The sequence below is a fragment of the Trachemys scripta genome, chromosome 2 (assembly GCF_013100865.1).
Source record: "Trachemys scripta elegans isolate TJP31775 chromosome 2, CAS_Tse_1.0, whole genome shotgun sequence".
Taxonomy (NCBI): domain Eukaryota; kingdom Metazoa; phylum Chordata; order Testudines; family Emydidae; genus Trachemys; species Trachemys scripta.
The window spans coordinates 154689133-154710804 of NC_048299.1; the positions used below are offsets into that span (position 1 = coordinate 154689133).

Sequence of the window (21672 nt, forward strand, 5' to 3'; positions counted from 1 at the left end):
CAGAAGAAGAGCTTTCCGCGCTTCTCCCCCTCCTTCTCTCCCTCCCCCCCCCCCCATTACTCCCTCTGTGCTACTTGTTTGTTCATTGTGAATGACAAACCAAACAAGTCTAGACTGGTGTTCTTCCATTGTAAAATAATTTTCTGGACTGAAGCGATTTCTTCATTTAGGATGAGTTCGAAATATGTGAAAGAACACAAACAGCCAGTAGTAACAATAGGCTTCTCAACCTTTCAGCAGTAGTATTATTCAGGAGCATCATACCTAGATTATACTGATCAAAATGAGTCATCTGCTCCAGCGTGTTACTTTCTGAAGCCACCACTGCTGCTGTATGTATGTCCAGAAAAACAGCCTTGTTCCACCAAAAGATGAACTAGACCCATGAACAAGTCAGAAGGGCTCAAGTCCACCTTTCAGTGATACCACTGATTAAGTGCAATCATACTCCCTTGAGCTGTGACCTTGTCAGCTCTTATACCTATACCAAGTTGGGGCTGGTCATTGCTTAGATGAGAGACATCTAATGAAAATATACATACGAAAGGAAGTGGTGATGGTTATTCCGTAGGAAGCACTCTTCCTCTCAGTCATGAGCCACCAGTGGCTCATGACGATGCTAGAGAGCTCTGTGCTACTGAACTTATTGTCTTATAGATGAGATGTGAAACCAAAGTCCTCCTGTAGTCTTTAAAGATCCTACTGCCCTTTTCAGAGCACTATGCTCAGCGAAGACTCTGAACAGCCGCATCTCTGTGAAAACTCAGCCAATCCATTTTGACAACCCCGCTGACGTGTTGTCTATATTTCCAGTGTGCCTGCAAATAATGTTTATTATTTAATAAGGTGTGATGAGACTGTCCTGATACTTCAAAGGCAGCTGACACATTTGTTAGAGATAATCAAGGAACTTTGGGACAATTACGATGAAGGCTTTGACAGCGAGAAAATGCACAAACCTTGTAACTGTAACTAGCACCAAAGTCAAAGACTTTTCCTGGAAACAACTTGAATATTCATTTTATCCATTAAACATCACATTTGTGCGGTTTTTATGCTTTGCGTGTCTCATGTCTGCTTCCTGCATGCTCAGGAGAGCCCATTTCTTGTGTTTGCAAGATATGAATCCCTCATCCTTCTAGGTAAATTGCAAATTTTGATTTGTTCCCGGACATCTATTTGTATTGCTGTAGCATCTGAGCTTCGCCCAAGTTCTGGATTTATCCTTGTAACATCCCTGTGAACTTGGGAAGGATTATTATAAACCCCATTTTACTGAATGAGGCAGAGAGCAGGGAAGTGACTTGCCCCAGACTATAAAGTGGTCACCTACAGTGGGAAACTACATTGTTTTAACTGACACAACTTAGTCCTCAAACAATATAGACAAGGACTGTCACAGAGAGTATCATGTTAGCTAGTTACAGTCAATGCTAGGGCAGACACTGAGTGCTAAGCTATGTTCTGCCAGGTGTAATTTAAGACAGGCTGTGACAGAGGCAGTGATCTCCTGCGTCACCATGCAGTTCCTTAACCCCCAAGCCCACTTGGAGGAAGGGTAGTTATCCTGCGGCACTCAAGGGTCTTACGTTGTTGGGCTCAACAGGCCCTGAATGTGAGATATAACGCATCCTGTGTGCACATTGCTAAAGCTTCTGGGGGTAGAACTGCATGAGAGAGGCCAGCCTTTCCCGCACACACACTCCTGCTTGATAGCTATTTCAGAAGGGCCTCTTGTGTGGGAGCAGGCACAAGAGGAGGATGTGAGCACAAGTCCTACCTTCAAAAGCCAGACTGCAGTCAGGACATGAACCAGGATCCCTGCGTTCTATAGGCAGCAATTCCACCATCTTGGTATAGCACACATATCGTTGCACTTGAACAGAGGACAGAAAAAGGACAGTTCTGGTCTGGTGAATTAGGCAGAAGCTGGGACTGGACGAGACAGGAACAGAACCCAGGTGTCCTAATGCTTGGTCCTAGGCCTAAGGTCACACAGCGGACCAGTGGCAAACGGGATGGATCACTCAAAACTGTTCATTCCATCTGAAGCATCTAGCATTGGCCACTGTTGGAAAACCAGCTAGATGGACCATTAGTCTGACCCAGTATGGCCAGTCACCCTTCTGTGCCTCAGTTTCCCCATCTGTAAAATGAAATAATGACATTGACCCACTTTTCTAAAGCTTTTTGAGAACCAAGGAGGAAATGTGCTATATGGGCTTGATCCAGTGCCCGTCAAAATCAATGGAAGGTATCCCCAGTGAATTCATGGAGATGGGATTGAACCTTGTAAAAGCGTTATTAATTCAGCTACAACCCACAAAATTCAAATATGCCTGAAAATCTCTTAGAAAAGAGGTGAATCAGACTGAAAAGCAGCTGAGCACTTCCTCTTGGTCATCGGATATACTGATTTCCCCTAATGTTGATTGATTGATATCCAGCTCATAGACATATTGTGAAGTTGGCATACAAGGCTTTCTTCCAGTTAATGTTTAGAGGGGGCGTTTCATTTAATCAAAACCTTCTATTACTCAAGCTAGTGAGAAATAAATTTGATAATATGGATGTAAAACTAAAGCCACTGATCTAATAAGACTTTTGTATGGTATTAGTGGGAACAAATAGTGACAGATTGCTAACATGTTACAGTAAAAATTACCAACGTGATGAGACTTTTGCACCATAACCAGCACCTCTTGTTATCCCATTAGCAAAAATGATGCGACAAAATTGCTAATAGGAAAAAACTTTCAAGTTGTATTATATCACTCCTGTACTGCATCGGTAACATAACAAAGGGATGGAAGGAAATTAATATGATAATGCAATAATGGCCAAATGTAGCATCACCTAGCCTGAAAGGCCCACTGCTACATCTATCACAATATGACCCATCAACCCAAGAAACTTGACACCAGTTTTCAGTAGGGGAACGTGCAAGTATATTTTCTCTGCCTGAGTATGCTTTGAGAGCATTTGCTTTTGTCTGTTTGTTTGTATAGTAAAATGATGCACAACCTGCTCAGAGCTGCAGTGTTGATTTTTTACCATGAATAATACTCAGGAAGTGCTGTCTAGCAACAGAATTGATTTCATTATTGCTAAAGCATCCCTGATGGATGGGTGTCAATGCCAGTTTGGAATATCGCCGGTGACCCAGGTTTCACTGGTATAGGGCGGCCTTCTTTGCTGTTTCCAATAGCCAGATTTAGAGAACCCAGAATTATTCAGATTCTCTCTACTGAAGCATCTGAATTACTCTCTCTAGGTGATATTGATCCCTGTCCAAGGCCTATACACCACTTAAACCCTATTTTGGTGGCCTTAGTGAGACTGAAGCAGTGCATACCCCTTGTTCTGGCCATCTTACATAGGTGAATTTCACCCCTTATCCCTATGGGCACCCACAGCTGGAACAATCATGCATTCCTTGTATGGCTGCACCCAGATTCATAAGGTAGACACCATAAATGGTGAAAGAGGATAACACTAAACCCTAACAATTTAGTTGCCTGTATATCCACTTACACCCTAACAATCTCTCTGGTAACCAATTCCTTTCAATCTTCTCCCCACCCCTACATCATTTCAGAAGTCCACAAGTGGGTGGTATCTTATCTTCAGGTCCATTCCCACCAATAGATATCTCCAAACCATGTTGTTTTCTGGTACTTCATTCCCAGTTAAATTAAAACTCTCCCTCCGCCCCTCCTCCCCACTTTTTCTGCTTTGTGCCTCTGGATTGAAATAATGATTAAAAGGTCTGGTCACGTGGCCCTTTCCCCTAGCTCCTTTACAGTTTGGCTTCAGCCCTAGCGAACAAAACACTGCAGCTGTGCATTGTATTCTCCAGTAGTCACTCAGAAAAGTAATTGGCCAAAGATTATTCTGTATAATTGAATGGCAGGGGCTTTGTATACCAAACAGGGACTTGTCTTTGTCAAAAAGTCTTTACAAAGTATCCAGCTCCGGGTGTCAGAGAGGACAAGTTTTTTAATCATGTTAAAATGATTTATTTAAACGTCAAGCCATGTCACCTCACTTCCTTTCATTTTTCAAACTGTTTGTGTTTTTTCTGGATGATAAATTTATCTTCAGACAGCCTCAATATGACTAATTAACTTTGAAATATAAGAACCAGATGTGTGAGCTGGAGAGCTTTCTGAACTCATGCCAGACATTTTTTCCCCCTCCTCTCTCTGTTTCCCTGCTGGCTGAGCTGAAATTGCTAAGTAGATACACACAGTACATGGAAAACCCGGAGCCTAGTTAGTAACACGAATTGACTCTCTTTTTCTTCCTCCCCTCCCCCCACACTTGACCTCCATAGATTAATTTTTTACAACTTTGAAATTGACCCTGGTAAGGTCACGACAGCCGGTGACCCAGAAGGCATGAAGGATCTCCATGTACCTGCCTTAATGATACTTAATGCAGAAAGTAAGCTGCCTTAATGTGTTTGCCACATGAAAGGAAATCAGCGTACAATGTGACAGAAAGTGATTTCTTTTAAAGAAAATCTTCTCTTGTGAAGTGAGGTTTTTTCCCTCCATTCTCCACTCCTCATTTGATGAGATAGCCATTGCACAACGCTCCAAGAAATAAAGTATTGGATGTAGCTGTTAATTAAGCTGAAATTCCCAACCTAAACCACTTTTCTCTAATACATACATATTTCCCTCCCCCACACCCTCCATAGGACAGGGCAGAAGGACAGAAAAACCCAGCCAGATGGGTAAAGGTGAAGGACTAAACAGGGTGAATTGTAAGAGATGAATGTGGGGTGAGGACTCCCCGTGTGCTAAGGGATCAATGTACAGCCTGTGCGATTATCATGCATGTCCTGTTTTGAGGCTACAAGTGGTGCACAGGCCTTGTGCTCATAGATTCATAGAATATCAGGGTTGGAAGGGACCTCAGGAGGTCATCTAGTCCAACCCCCTGCTCAAAGCAGGACCAATCCCCGACTAAATCATCCCAGCCTGGGCTTTGTCAAGCCGGGCCTTAAAAACCTCTAAGGAAGGAGATTCCACCACCCTCCTAGTGCTTCACCACCCTCCTAGTGAAAAAGTTTTTTCCTAATATACAACCTAAACCCCCCCACCCACTGCAACTTGAGACCATTACTCTGCTGACTCTGCACAGAGGTGAATTTCACCCCCAAAGTAGATATGTAATGGAGGTCCAGGGAGAGGAAGGTCAGAAGAAATAACCAGACCTCCTGAAAAGCAGAGATTGTCCTGTCTGAATTAGAGATGGCCCTGAAGCGAAACCCTGCAGCTCAGTAACCCACTGTTTGGTGTGTATTACAGTTCCATCTGGTCCAAAGAGGTTATGAGTCTACTACAGCTGAGAGCCAGAGGCTTCTTTAACACAAGCAGTGGTTGTTCATTCTTTTAGCATTGGAGGCCCTGTGTTCAGTCTCTGATGATGACCGATGGTAGCAGTCAGTTCACAAGTTCACCATCAGGTTTGGAGGTATTCATGAGCTGAGTTTGGCTCTGAGTTTTGCAGCATGAACCCATGTGTAGCCTAAGAGGCCCAATCTGCTAATTCGGATAGGTTATTTTATTTTATAGGACTGGGTAAATGTGTTGGACAAAATACAGGAAGAACTGAATTGATTTGAAGAACAGAATATTTCTAACTAAAACCAAATCTGTCATGCTATTTAGAGGCTTTGAAAAAGTTCCATTTTCCTTCTCATTTCTTCTCAGCTCTGCACTTCCTGTGTCCTGTATAAAAGAAAAAACAGGAAACTGTAATTTGGGGAAAATTAGAAGGTACTAGAAACTGCACAAGAAAAGCCAAGTTTTGCAGATCAAAGGGGTGGACTAAGAATTCAAAGGAACTTGTAAGCTCTTTGGGGTAGGGATCATCTTTTTGTTATGTGTTTGTACAGCGCCTTGCACAGTGAGGTTCTAGTCCATGACTGGGGCTAATGTGCTAATAAATACTTATTAATAATCAATAACCCTTTGTAAACTCCCAGTGCTGCAAGATACTGAGCATTCTCAACTGCAAATGACTTCACAAGGCTTAGCAAAGCACTTGAGACACTCAATACCTTGTAGGATCAGGCCCCATCATGCTCAGATAATTGTGTTTGTCCCTCCTTCCCTTAAATAATTTCATACTCCCTCTATTCCAGGGCGGAGAGGTATCTCCCTATGCCACTGAGTGACTTTCCAGTAAAGATTTTTCAGTGCACTCCTCTGGACTCTTTGGGCACCGGACCCACTACTGCTATCCTAATCCAGCTCCCGGACATCTGACACTCCCTTTTACTTCATGCAGTGCTGGCATCTGGTTGCGTGGGACTGATTTAGGCTCAGAGAATAAAATATGTGTATCTGCACTAGCAGTGGGGGGAAAAAAAACAGTACCAAAGCTCTCCCTAAAACCAACGGAGGCATGCAGAAACTGTAGGAGAAACTGACCCCATGCAGAGGGCTTACACAAAGCTTATGCACCATAAAGGTGCCATTTTGAGACCTGACGTGGGACTTAAAGGATGCACAGGCCACGTGCTGGTTAGCTATATGGGGTGAATTCCGCCCCACATGCTTATAATTCACCTCCTGGGTGAAGCTCAGAACTTCTGAAGCCCACACTGATGCCTTCACCTTATCTGTTGTGGTGAACCCCTTTGCCAGAAAAGTAAAGAAGGTAATGGGAAAAGCAGCCTAAAATGACAGTGTGAATACCGACCACAGGCTAAGAGTGACAGTAAATCATCTTCTTACAGCTCATTGGTAGAGATGGTCGGGAATTTTCCTACAAAACAGTTTTTCATCAGAAAATGCTGTTTCATTAGAACTGAAATGTTGTGGGAAAGGACCGTTTTCAATGAAGTTCCCATTTTAAAAAAAAATTTAAAATGTCCCATTTCAACATTTTCTAAACGAAACAGTTTCATTTTTCGGTTCAAAACAACTTTTTGTTTGAAATTTAAATTAATTGATAGTAAAAATAAAATTGTTTTAAATGTAAAAGGTCAAAATTGAAAGAAAACATTTCTATTGACCCGATCCAAAAACATATTTTGGTTCATGGAAATTTTTGAATTTTGACTTTTTGTCCCGATTTGGGATGGGGAAAACATTTGAAATCTCTAAAATTCTTGCAGGACAGGAAAACTGTTTCCCATCCAATTCTACTCTTTGGTGGCTTGTGTGAAATGTGTTGATGGAGACTCAGCTCAGTTTGCTTAGAACTACAGTGCTATAGAAAACTCTAAAATAAATTAAGCAGGAGAGATTTTACAGTTCTAGTAATCCTGTACAAGAGACCATCTTTACTAGGCTGTCTCCTGTCTTAAGAAATCATCCCAAAGTTTCTCCAGATAGACCCAAATATAATTCTGCTCCATTCTTTTCATAGGACCATCTCATAGAATCATAGACTTTAAGGTCAGAAAGGACCATTATGATCATCTAGTTTGATCTCCTGCACAACGCAGGCCACAGAATCTCACCCACCCACTCCTGTATCAAACCCCTAACCTATGTCTGAGCTATTGAAGTCTTCAAATCATGGTTTAAAGACTTCAAGGTGCAGAGAATCCTCCAGAAAGTAAGCTGTGCCCCATGCTGCAGAGGAAGGTGAAAAAACCCCAGGGCCTCTGCCAATCTGCCCTTCCCGACCCCAAATATGGCGATCAGCTAAACCCTGAGCATGTAGGCAAGACTCACCAGCCAGCACCCAGGAAAGAATTATCTATAGTAACTCAGATCCCACCCCATCTAACATCCCATCACAAGCCATTGGGCATATTTACCGCTAATAGTTAAAGACCAATTAATTGGCAAAATTAGGCTATCCCATCATACCATCCCAGAACTTCACTCCTCTGATGGTTAGAAACCTTCGTATAATTTCAAGTCTAAACTTCCTGATGGCCAGTTTATATCCATTTGTTCTTGTGTCCACATTGGTACTGAACTTATATCAGAGGGATAAATACCAGGGAGGGAGAGGAATTATTTATTTATAGAGAGCAATCCTATCTCCCCTCAGCCTTAAGTCTCCATTAAGTGACAAGTTTTGGCTGTCCCTTGTGTGGTTGCTTAGGCCCGGTTTCATTGTATCCTCTCTCTCTCTGGAGGTTCTTATATTGGCTCCCATCACCAATAGCTGAGGGTTTTTGTACATAAGGAAACTATTGAAGCTAATTTCCCTGTCACCAGTTTTGTTCTTATTATTCTGGGAAAGTTGAGCTTGATGATTAAGAGAATCTCCACATCACGCGAATGGAGGAGTCTGAACTCTCAGCTTAAATTATGTAGGGAAGTGCTGGAAGGAAGCATTGCTGCAGTAAAAAAAAAAAAAGTTACCACACACCCATGGGGATATAACTTCATGGGATTACGTTGATCAAGCCAGTAGACCCAAATCATCTTTAAATGGAATCATCTGATCTCTCAATACCTGGTGACTGTAGTGTAGATTACCAGCTCGCCTTTCAACTCAAATGTGCCCATCTGGTTTTTTGCACATATTTGCATGCCTTCGAATTTGACAGATCAATTCACATCGCAACCACTTTAACCATACATAAAACACATTGCAACCACCTTAACCATACATAAAAACAACTTGTTTGTTCTACATAGAGAGTGTTTTCTGAGCCACACCTTGCTTGCTATTAATATATTGGGCAGTTTAGATATAACTCTGCTCTCATTGAATTTAATGAAAATTTTGTCAGTGAACTTCAGTGGGACCAAGATTAAGCTAACCATTGTCATTACCACATACCCTTCTACAAGAACCCTGCTATGTCCCCACTTTCCCATTGGGTCTCCTTCTTTCTCCTCCTCATAAAAGCCAAGTCTGTTTTCACAGAGTCTCTTTTATTATGATCCTCAGTTGCATTTTTGGGGCATCTCAACATTGTCCTTCTGAGAGTGACCTATCTAGAACTGCACACAATAACATTGTAAATCTGTTTTAATAGCACTAGGATTATACATACACATTCACTTTTATATTTATTTATACATAGAAGCTTTGCAAAATTTGAACCCCACCCTCTTGCCCAGGGTAACAATGCTGATTAAAATGTCTTTGTCAAAACATTTTTTCAGCCAAAAATGACTTTTCAAACAAAATGGAGATTGTCATAGAAAATGTGCTTTTCAGTTGAAATTTTCCAGGTTGATTTTATTTTGGGCGGGGGAGAGGAGAGAGGGACCAAAAAAAGTGAAAAAATGTTTTGGTTTTCAAACGCCAACATTTTTTTTTTTTTTTCAGTTTTCATTTAATTGAAAAAACATGTTCCACAAAAAATGTGCTCTGAAACTACATGGTTTTCATCTTGGTCGAATTTTATGGAAAACAAATACCACTTTTCAACCAGCTCTAGTGAGTAATCTTTTATGATGAGCGTTTAAAATATCATTAGCTCTTGCCTTCATCAGTCATCATTTGTGCCTCTACCGTTCTTTTCAAGAACAGTTTTAATCTCGGGGCTTGACCCAAAACCCAATGAAGTTAGTGGCTTGACTCCTATTGATTTCATTGGGCTTTGGATCAGGCCCTTAAACTCTAATTCAACAAGCTCTTTGCATGGAGAATTTCCACTGGCATCAGTAGAGGTTCCATGCACGGAGAGTTTGAGATTGGGCCTTGTGAATGTGCTGAGCCGAATAAATACTACGTCTGGATTTTAAAAAGGGCTGGATAATTTTTCAGCTGTGCAAAACTCAGACCAGGGCAAGGGCTAAATGGTCTCATGTTTCAAGATATACAACGATGCAAGGGTCAGGAAGGAATTTTCTTCCCCCCATGAACATTTTGCAGTTGCTTTGTCTGAGGGATCATGGAATTATTTAGGTCAGTTTTTTATTTTATCCAGACTAATAAAAGCCCGTGCCTTGGATTTATGGTGAACAGAGGATAAGGGGGTTGTTGTGATCTGGTATTTGGAGAAAGGACTCAGGAAGAGAATAGGTGCTATGGTATATTGATTCCTCACAGAATCCTGTCAGCTTTAGTTTCAGCACCTTTTGCAGCATTTTAGCCATTTCTTCTTTATTTTTACTTTCCCCCCTCTTCTCTCTCCTGAATAACACTGCAGCTGTAGTTTATTAGGAGAAAGCCTGTACAATACATCACCCTCCAGAGCCAGTTCTGCTGTACAGATCATGGCTTGTTAGGGATAAAATAGAACATTTCAAACATAACAGCATTAAAAAAATGAGCTGAACTTAACCCTCCCCCCTTCCCTACCTTCCCCTAAATGTACATAACAAGCTGAGAAACTTGACTCAGTAAGAGATGGGAGCCATCAGTGGAAGCTGTCAGCCTTGATGTCTTGGAGGTTTGGATCCAACGGCATCTCCCACTGTATGGCGCTAGATATTTAATAAAGTAAAACCCCCAGGATCAAGAAGGCTGCAATCCCTCCCAGCTCCTTTCTTCTGCTTTTGCTCGAGTTCTTTAAAGCCTGCCTCCCGTCTCCCTCTCTCTCCAGAAAACCCTTTCATGCCTCTCTCGCCAGACTGACATTTTGACAAGTTGCCACGAGTGACATCTGATTTGTACAAATTTCAAGACTAATAAATCTACCTGTCAAAGCGGAAACTTTAAAAGGAGCTAAGCCCAGCGGGTGTAGTTTAACAGAACTCAAGTTGATGAAACTGTAGGATGGAGAAATTATATCTGTCACAATCCACCCACATTAGTTCTGGAGAGAGGCTGGCAACTGAAACAAACGTCTTTCACAGCCTTGCAAAAAAAATAAAATAAAAAAATAAAAGCAGTCTGTTAATACCGTGAGTAACGAGTAACAGTTCTATTTGCAAACTAACAACGTTATTTATTTAATTTTTAATTGGCTTGCAGACACGAGAGGGACCCTCCCTCCTATGCTCATCGCTCCATTGGGAGAGCTGGACTTACCCAATGAGGCCCCCCTGAGCCAGGAAAGCATTTAACTTCAAGCCAGGGAAGAGTCCCACTGATTTCAATGGAACTGTATTCACATTCCCAAGCACTTTGCTGCATCGGGGCCGAAGGTAGTTATGACAACCAATAGAAACGTCAGTAGCAGTGATGGATCACAAGGCACGGTATGGGAGGCAGAGTCTCAGGCTGCTTATTATTATTATCTGTGCTACACTACAGCCCAACAGCCCATTGTGCTGGGTGCCGTACATACCCATAGTCAGAGACAGTCCCTGCCCTGAAAAGTTTATCGTAGGAATAGACAAGACAGACAAAGGGTGGGAGAAATGAATCAGTGATCACCCCTGTTTAATAGAAGGAGGACTGAGGCTCAGAGAGGTAAAGTAACTTGCTCAAGGTCACACATGAAGTCTGTGGCAGAGTCAGGAGTTGAGCCAAGAGTTCATGAGTCCCGATCTAGCATTTTAACCACAAGATTATCTTTCTCCCATTCTTTCATATAGTCCCATGACATGGCTGCCCCCTTCTTGTGTCTGTAAATCTATATAGGCCAATACATTACAATGAAATCAGAACCCCCTAATCTTGCCAGACTTTTCCCTGTAATTTTTTTTTTGAGGCATGAAGCATTTTGATATACCTTTTTCCCCCATAAGGTTTCATTTTCACAGCAGGCTGGGTGTGGAAGTGCCAAAATAACTCAAGAAAGCCCATTCTCAGGTTAGCCCACCTGGAAGCAGCACACCATTTAGGGTGACCAGATGTCCCGATTTTATAGTCCTGATTTGGGGGTCTTTTTCTTATATAGGATCCTATTACCCCCACCCCATCCCGATTTTTCACATTTGCTGTCTGGTCACCCTAACACTATTCTGCCTTGAGATTTCCAGTCCAGTTTTGGAGGCTCACAGATTTTGGATAAGTTTGGAGAAGTAGCAGAACATCTGAAGGGAAGCAAACTACTGGGTCCTTTGGGATTCACCCATCTTAAGTCCCTAGGCACAGAACCAGTGGTTTGAAAGCTCTGCCTAGGCCTGGAGAAAACCATCCAGAAAAACAGACAGACAGGCTGCATTTCCTTTTTATTGCATCTTCAGTTTCAGATGCATGGACACGAGCACCCAATTCATTCTTCCTTTCTGAAAGAGAGTGATTTGAAAGTAGCACCGGCCATGAAACTACTGCATTCAAGTCTGTAGTATGGAGTGCGTCTTCAGGTGTGTCTAATGACTGAAAGAAATTTCTGAGCTGATGATTTATGACAGCTGGCTCGGTTGTAACTTGCCCATCTCCCTTCATTACAGAGGAGCCATGAGCGTGAGCTCTTTCCACTCGAATCCCATCTGCCAAGTACCTGCCTGCTTTCTCCCCTGGCTTGTAATATCTTTGCCTTACCCTGGTGAGCATGTGCTCAATCTGTTCAGAGATTTGCACTGAGATTTCAGCACCACCAAAGGTCTTGTTCACCTGGATCATGTTTCCTTTCTGGGTTTGGGGTGTGTGAAGATGCCTTTGATTCAGTGAGTTACAGAAAAGCTGCCCCATTTTGCTGAGCTCAACAAACTGAGAATGCAGAAAAGCAACTCTCCCCCCTGTGCAGAGGCCCAGCACAAGGTTGATCTATGGACTGACTAATTCAACTCTGCAAAGGGCCAACACGAGCCCTGTGGACTGCTTAAGTCCCATTTAAGCGCTCCTTTAAATGATGCATCGGTTCTGTGCGGGCCGCATCCTCCATGAATAGACTGAGACATTATTGTACATTTTAATCATAACTGGCATTTTGGAGCCCTGTGGCCTCCATGCAAGAGAGTGAGATCAGCATATCTCCAGCTATGCAAAAGCCCAGCAGAAGAGACTGGCTGCTCCCTGAAGAAGCAGTGAAGTTTGGTGGTTAAGAAAGGCAAATTACTACTGGATTCTAGTCCTGCTTCTGCCCCTGATTTGCCATGTGGCCCTGGGCAAATCTATTGACAGTAGACTTAATCTATGTTTGTACAGTGCCTTGCACAATGGGTCCCCATTCTCAGTTGCATTGCCATCATAAACATAACTAATATGTGATTAGTAAGCACCCATCACATTTGTGTGCCGTACAAATAATAAAGTAACTTCATCTCTCTGTGCCTCAACACCTCCATATGCCAAAAGGCGATTATGAAGATTTCTTTCCTTTGCCAAGTGCTTTGAGACCTGCAGGCGGAAGGCACTACACTAGGGCAAGGAATTACGAAATAGGAGCAGTAGCACTGTTTTTGCAATGTGGAGATACATGCTTACCCTTCCTTGAACGTAGGGTGTTTGTTTCACTCCAGAATGTAGTGTCTTACGGAAATGCTATTTAGACGCGATATGCCTGTATATTGGTTTATATGTAGATAGCTACTGGCTTATCAGAACATGTAGCATTCCTCAGAAGTTCGAAGCACCAATCAAGTTGTTATGCACTGCAAATGACTTCCTGAATAACTCTGTGTTTTATATAGCTTTTGTCCTCGGGTCATCACACACATCAGGGGTAACTTCCAGTCTGGGGTGAGAATGGAGGCACATCTCACCGAACTAAGATACCTCTGGTGCCCATTGTCTCCAATGGGCTTTGATCATGCCTTTAGAATACAGCAACATCCTTAACCCTGCTCTGTCTGGCTCTCATCAGTCAGCATTCTGGAGGCTTGGCTGGACCAGCCAGGCAATATTTCCAGTCACCCCAGGACTATTGAGAAACAGTAGCAGCTGTGAGTAGGAAAGGCCTGGTTAGTAGCAGCTGAGTGAGAATTGTCAGCTCTGCCATTCCAATAAAAAGTTATCTATCAGGCATGGGCAGCTGGTGCCATCAACATTTGTTATACCTGTAGGTTTCAAAAGGATGAACCATCCAGAGTTTCTGTCTCATGTTTCACTGCTTGTCAAGCAGCAGCAAGAGGAAAACCAACGTCTCCTAGCACACATTGTGAACTTTCTTTGTTCTGCCAACATTGGTTGCATGACAATGTTAACCTGGCTAAAGGAGATAGGAGAAGTGCCGGCATCTAGAGATGGCCCAAAGCAGGACTCTCAAATTCAATGCCCTTTAAATTTTGAGGAGAGAGAGGGATATAGAATCCCCAAACAAGAATCTGCCTGCCATGATTTTACTTCCAGGTTGGAAGGGGCCCTGTATTTTTTAATTACCAGTTCAAGTGTGGCCCAAATCTTGCAAACAATCTGGGAATGTTGCTGTCATTTGAGGCTCAGACATCCCAAAGGCAGCTAGTGAGATTTCAGAACCAATAAATCCAAACCCAAACCCTGAACCCCAGCCCTGGTTCAGCTTCAAATTCAAAAATGTCCTAAACCTAATCCAGCTCCCAACCCCTGCCCTGAACACAACCTCCTTAGCTCATCTCCGTACAGAAGCCTGTAGTAGACTTAGATAGCGCTGAGGGTGGTAAAATTAGCCTTTCACCTCTTCAGACCTGTGGTCAAACCCTGGTTCAAGATTTGATCCTTCTTCTGTGGAATTCAGTGGATGTTCCGCCACTTTGTATAGTGGGTTTAGAATCAGCCCCCTAATTCACAAGTGACTTTATCGTAGGCCGCAATTTCCCCTCCTCATCACACTCTCCAGCAAAGAATTCAGCACTGTTGACAAGAAAGCCAGTCGGGAATTTTTCAGCGATTTCCTTTTTGATTTGAAAATGTCAATTCATCAGAAGAAAAAAAAAATCTGTTTTTCACTTTGAAACGACTTTTTGTTTAGAAATTTCATTTAATTTATAATAAATTTTAAAAGGTCAAAATTGAAACAAAACATTTAGAAATGATTGAAAGGAAATGTTTTGATTTACATGAACCAACATTTGTTCCAATTTTTGGTTTGTGAACATTTTCAAGATTTTGAGCTTTTGGGCCCAATTTGGGACAGGAAAAAAGGTCAAAATCTTGAACATTTTCCTGGGATAGAAAAGCCAGTTCCTTCTTAGCACTGACACCTCCATGGGAGCCATCAAAGACTGGGTAGCAATGGGGGCTGCAGACCAGGATTAAAGGTCTGGGGTGGAGCTGGGTGGTGTGCCAGGACAGGAACAGCACTGGGGAAGTTGCAGTGGAAAAGGGAGAGAGCTGAAATACTAGTGTCAAGTGTAATGGGCTTTTTTTTATTTCTTAGGTCTGCCCATTAGGAAGTGAACTGAGACCTAGCAGCTCATTTCACACAGGTCACTCAACAGCCAACCGCTACATTAACTCTCTACTGACCTGCACTGCTGTTGGCCTAGAGGTAAAAGGTTCCTTAGCCCATTACCAATGACCTGGTGATCCAGCCCACTCCCCTCTCTTCAAACCCACAGAATGGGAACACGGTTTAGATACAGACATAAGAAAAGAACCACTGTGGACTCTGAGAAAATTCCAAAACCTCAGCTCCTCTGAAGCCTGCTCTGTACCTATGAGGGTTGCATTCAAATCAGCTGTAGCTATGGTTCATTTCTAACAAGGGTAATTTATAGATCCTCTTCCATAGAGAACCAGTCAATACATTTGTTTTCCTTTGGATCCACAGCTGCAGTAGCAAGCCATGCATAAAGTTTGTTAAGCTTGGCTAATTTTCTAACAGCTCCAGCAGTGATTGATCTCAGCCATATTGGTATCTGGCTCAATCTAATAATAATAATATGTATGTTTAATGGTAAAGTGTATAATTCTTTTAAGAAATTTGGATTATATGTCGGGTATCAATGTTAACAACATGCCTAGGGCAAATACATCTACAGAGAGGAGAAGGCACTCGGAGAGTGTGGTTTTCAAAAGCGTTCACTGTTAGTCTAACTCATCTTTTACTAAGTTAATGGTTAAAATTCTCATCTACTTCAGTAGGATCAGCAAATCCCCAGTCAATACATATTTGGGTTACTTTAAAGTAAACAAGCTTTAGACTGAGTTTGTTCAACATCTGCATTATTTCTAATATAATTCCCATGTTGAAGGCTCTTGCAGATTTAATTATGTATCATGCAGGAGAGGACTCCGTTCCATTCTCAGTTCTGCAACTGACTTCTTGTATCACCTAGGGCAAGTCACTTAACTTTGCCTCAGTTTTCCTATCTGCAAAATCAATTGCTTCCCTCTCAGGGTGTTGTGAAGCTTAATTAAATGCACTCTGAGATCCCCAGATGAACCTTGTTCTAGAAGCACAAAGTCAGTCTGGTCCTGCAAATCCTCAAGAGTCAGGTTTATTTGCATGAGGTTAAATTTACCCCATTGCGAAGGGGCCAGCACACTGTCTATGCACCACATAAGTCTAAAATGCCTAGTCTACATTAAAAAATTGTACCACTTTAACTATACCAGTATAATTAGAGAGGTACAACCCCCTATGGTGGACACAGTTATGTTGGCATAAAGAGGCTGAATACTAATATAGCTATTCCTGAACAGGAAGGGAAATAAGCTACACCCGTACAAGGCATCTTTATACCAGTGTAGCTGTGTCTGCCCTAGGCGTTGTAGGGATATAACTATTTCAGTGAAAAAAAAATCACAGCCCTAACTGGAATAGTTATACTGGTACAAAATCTGTAGACCAGTGAAAACAGGTCATAATTGCAACTTAAGTAGTACATTAGCTTTGAATAGGTTTGAATTTCCTTCATGTATAGTCCCATTGAAGGAGATTTACTCAAATGAGTAACAGTTTGGAGAAGCATATTATTACTGTCTCTTTCTTATTGCTATTTGCAATTACTTTATCCATTACATGAGGCCTCAAGGTTGAGGGAATTTTTGGCTGGTGGATGGAGTGAGCTTTCAGAGCTGTGGATAGATGGGCCTTTCCACTGCCTCAAAGAAAAGAAACCCGCAATGATCTCTGCTGTGGACCCAACTGTAGCCTGTTCTGTGTTTGTGTTTTTTCCCAAAACAATTTAAAGCCTGTTTGCTGTGCCAATGCGCTCTCATACAGAAACCTGCCAGTCCTGGTGTAAGGAGGCAGGTCTCGGTTGAAGTTAGTGGAGGTACACTTACTGCACTTACACTGCGGATGGATTTGGCCTATAACAATGTCAAAATGCATTCACTGGCCTGAAGCCTCCACTTATAGTGCAAGACGTCCTAATGCAGTGGTGGGCAACCTGCAGCCTGTCCTAATGCCTCATGTTCAGCAAACCGCAGTACCTGGGGATTATCTCTGAAGAATTTAACTTGCTTCTCTGTGATGAACTCCAGCTAGGGAGATGATGGCTGTTTATCCAAGAAGTAAATATTACTTAGCTCTCACTGTAGTCTAACAGAGAGACAGAAAGGGGGTTGCCTGGTGCCATTTTAGGGCAGGGCTTCATGAGATACAGAGTGTCCTCAGCACCCACGGGAAGAGGAAAGTGCAAAGCACCTCACAGAACCTAACACCTCCTAGCATTGGGTCTATTGTTACTTTACAATAAGTGGAGCAGGGGTGGGGAAGGATTGGGATAAAGGGTAAGGATGATAATTTCTGGAGTCCCCATCAGGCTCATATGACATGCCAACACAACAAGATAAGGACAACAGCAATCTTTTTGTGAGGCTCCCTGTTCTGGAAGGAAAGATTTGCCTGATGGTTTTCTTTGTAGTAGGTTTGAATGGACGGCAGCCTGGCGGGTAAGGTGATGAGATAAATGTCCACGGCATTGGTTGCTGGCTGGAACGAAAGCTCTTTTGTCTCCCACCCCAATCCTCCTGGGTGCTCTGCTTCAGCCGGGTTCTTTATTATTAGTGCAGTACAGAACTAGACAGGAAGAGAGATCCCCAAGTTTATATCATGCTGTGAAGGAGCTGGGTGTATGTCCTGTTCGCCAGGTAAGTTACGTCTCTGGGGGCTTTTGCTAAGCTGATTTGCTGAGCTCAGCTAACTTTATAATCTAGATGAGAGATGGCAGGCCTGGTTTGGTAGGTTATTCCCCTCAAATCTCTCACACTGCTCTAGACACTGTATACAGAATATGACACATATATATTGACACTGAAATTAAACACGGGAAGGATATGTTTGTTTTCCTCTTTATCCCTTAACCTTGCAAGCAATAACCTAGCATCTGCTATCTAGCCGGACATTTTACTCAAACATAAGTGAAATTTAACTGACAGTAGCCTTGCTGTTCTGGCTGTGTTTGGCCTTCTGCAGCTTTTACTTCAAGATCCTACTCTCTGCATTAAAAATAAGGCCAAACTGACTATACATTCCTCTTTACATTCTAGAAAATACAGGTCCATTGCTGCTGGCATCTACCCCAGATCTGGCTGCATTACAGTGGTGCTGTAGACATAGTTAATGAAGTTGTAACAATGCTCAGTGCAAGTCATGATCAATGTGTGAACCAAGAGCCTTCAGCAAACTTTTTGACCAGCTCTGCCCATCGTGATCTAGAGGGGCCCCATTTAGGTCAGTGCATTTCTCAGACCTGTGTAGTGTGGGAGCACGGGCTTCTTACCATCCCCAGCAGCAACAGTTCAACCTTCCCTGCCTAGAATCCTTTAGCTTCTTACAAGTGTGACTTTCCTGGGACAGTAGCCAGGAGCTTCCAGCCACTTAAAAGATCCCATCTCTTATGTTCAAGGAATGCCCCTCTCTCCATAGGCTTATTCTTCCTATTTTCCAGTGTGAAGCTTCATCTCTGAAAGAGAACTGTATCACCACCTGGCTGCCTTGGAAGGAGGCTGTGTAATCAGCTTTGGGCTCCAGTACATGGAATTGCTTTCAGTCATAATAATACTCGGCACTTCTAGGACACCATTCATTAGAAGACATAAAAGTACTTTAACATTAATGAATTAGGCCTCACACCACTGGAGGGAATTAGGTACATGTTATTCCCATTTTACAGAAACTTAAAAGCATTTAAGTGACTTTTACTCCACTCTAATAGACATGGATTTGGGCACTGTAAGACTGTGCTTTAGCATACTGAAAAGTTCATACGACTATTACAGCAAACACGCAGTGTTTCATATGTGCTAACTACTCCTGTGCTAATCAACTAATACATTTGAAAATCATGTCTAGCTACTGATGCATTCAAAATGATGCTTTAGTGCTGCACCCAATTAATGGCAAATATCTCCCTGACTCTAAGGAATAGATCAGGCATAGTAAGCTAGGATAACAGAAAGTGGGCCTGATTCTCCATTGCCCGGCACCTTTCGCACAGGCCTTATATAGTCGCCTGTGACTGGATTTGCTCACCATTAAGTATAATGTTGGTCAAAGGACCAAGAGGATATCTGAGGGATAAGGTGGATGAGATAATATATTTGAAGTTGGTCCAATAAAAGATATGACCTCACCCACCTTGTCTCTCTAATATCCTGGGACTAACAGAGCTATAACACTGCAAACAAAAAAACAAAGAAGAGGATAAACTTCTTTCTTTCTTTGCACCTGAAGGCATAGAAGAATATAGGTTGTCTACCAGTTTCCCCCATTTATTTCAGTCTTGCGCTGGTCTGTTCAGGCTCCTGAGTGTCGTGTTGATTGATTTGGATTCTTTCTCTATTGTTCCACATACTATTTCTCTAGGTCACCATCTTTTTCTCTTTCCGGTTCATGTCCACATTATCACTTGCCGTGGCGGCACCCTTAAAGCCTGTCCTAAATATATCCATCATCTTCTTATTTGAAGCTTTAGATTGGTTTGTCAGAATTTCTGATGTTGCAAGAAACTCTTTCTAATGGACTCTGAAGTTTTTCCTGCAGGCATTTACTTTGGAATGAGTTGATCTTATCAATTTCTATTGTAGATTGGCATGACTCTGCCCCATAAAGGACAAACATGATACCATGTTAAAAAATTCAGATTTTTATGTGCTAATTCTGACTTATTTTACTTTGTAGATACATAGATAGATGATGGCTCATTGCAAGCAACAGATACATCCATGCATCCATGCATATGCATGTATGGCAATAGATGATAGATAACTGCAGCCTTCTTTCTAATTCTCATTCCCTTTGTTATTGTGGTGGCTCCTTTGCCCGGTGTGCTTATCTCTCCTCCAGGTTTCAAAGCCATACTGATCAGATCCATCACAAGGCTTTCATTAGCAAGGCAAGCTCCAGGCTGTCACAGCACCTCATGTGCAGGCATATGTTCCAGGGAAGGGCCGAGTGATTTAGAGAGGACCATTGACATTCACAGTCATCTCTTCAAATAAACAGGCTGAGAGTGTAATGATTTCAAGGTAAAGCTCTTTTATTAAGACAACACAGGGAACTTTTTCAACCACAGCTGACATCACTATAATAAATCACCATCAAGTCTAGTGGGATAGAAAAAGCCAAAATACTGTCAGGTCTGATTTTTCTGGCTACTCCTGTCTCGAGAACAACCATGTGTTTTTAATCAACAAATCTTTGTTTTGCATCTCTAAGACCCCAGCACTCTTTAAATAGTTAGCATTTACCAGAGGGATATTTTAAATCCAACACACTGCTTCCTTGCTGAAGAAATGAAGAAACAGGACACCACATTATCGACTTACTGGGCTTGTCCGGAACTTTTTAAAATTTGTTTTTGTTATATTCATACATTGCAGAGGGCTTTCCCTTTCTTGATTCTGACCTAATTAGACTTTTTTTTCCCAAAAATCAAGAACATTTGCTGCTTGTGACAGACAAGCTGCAGTACGTCATGAAAACACTCCCTGCTCCCATCCAAAGGCAATACGAAAAGCCATAAAAATAGTAACACTACAAATTTCATCTGTAGATTATATGGTGCTGCAACAAAGGGAGGACAAGTATAATTATCCCTGTGTTACAGATGGGGAAACTGAGGCATGAAGCGGTTAACTGTTGTTTCATTACATGTTTGTAGAGCACCTTATACGTTGAGGCCCTGGTCCCTGACCGGGGGCTCTTTTCAAAGGCATAGATGCGTGTTGGGTGCATAACTGACATTTTTGCTTGAGAATCCATCCTAATAAAATAATAACAGTTTGCCCAATATCCCACCCCGAGTCAGCAGAAGAACCAGTAATAGCCCCCTGGAGTCCTGACTCCTGCTTTTTTGCCAGCAAATTTAATCTGGAGCGTTATTCCCCTACTTCTAGTCCTATCAATAATTTCTGCAAATGCTAGAGCAGCCTCATCTCTCTTGGGCTGGACACTCGGGTTTGCAAAAGAGATTGTAGCTTGTGAAGCTGAGCGGAGGCTTCTTCACCAAGATCTCTGATGCCAGCCACCCCCAATTTGTGCCTCTAGCACTGTGTCCGTGTCTCTGCTTTTTGAGTTGTACAGTAGTGGGCAATAGCACATACTAAATATTAGATTTCAGTTTGCTGTTCTTTTAGCTATTCTGCAGAAGCCTTTGAGGCATCCTCAAGCATAGATATTCTCCTCTAGTTGCCGCCTCCAGAGGTATTAATTTGCATTCTAGATGTGCCAAGTTTTTTTTCTAGCTCCCAAGTGCAGGTCATTCTCTCAGGGGGCCTAACCTCCCAATTATGGTTTCAAGGTCAAACTGAAACAGGAGACGCCCGGATTTTCTTTCATGTCACTTATGGCCCCCCTCCTGTTCTAACAAATAAACATGACATGTTCTGCCTGTTGGCACAAATGTCAAGGCTGAGAATAACCTTGGGACCAAACCCAGCACCAATCAACGTACCACGAGTTTCGGGTGCTCCCCGCGAGTGACCAGAGGCAAGTGTCTGAGGGATAGGACCAGTGGTGCAAGCTGAAGGAACCACCAAAAGTCAGCAAGAGAAGAAGAGACAGGAGGGGAAGAGGTTCTTGTCTGAAGG

The 21672-nt window shown here is 42.4% G+C and overlaps 1 long non-coding RNA gene across 1 annotated transcript in view; it reads right to left on the reverse strand.

Annotated features, from left to right (window-relative positions):
• Nucleotides 1-5129: 5129 nt before the first annotated feature.
• Nucleotides 5130-21672, reverse strand: part of LOC117873001 — a 95569-nt gene continuing 79026 nt past the window's right edge. Inside the window, exon 4 of the long non-coding RNA XR_004644620.1 lies at nt 5130-5741. This is a non-coding gene — a long non-coding RNA (uncharacterized LOC117873001). The remainder of the gene's footprint in view (nt 5742-21672) is intronic.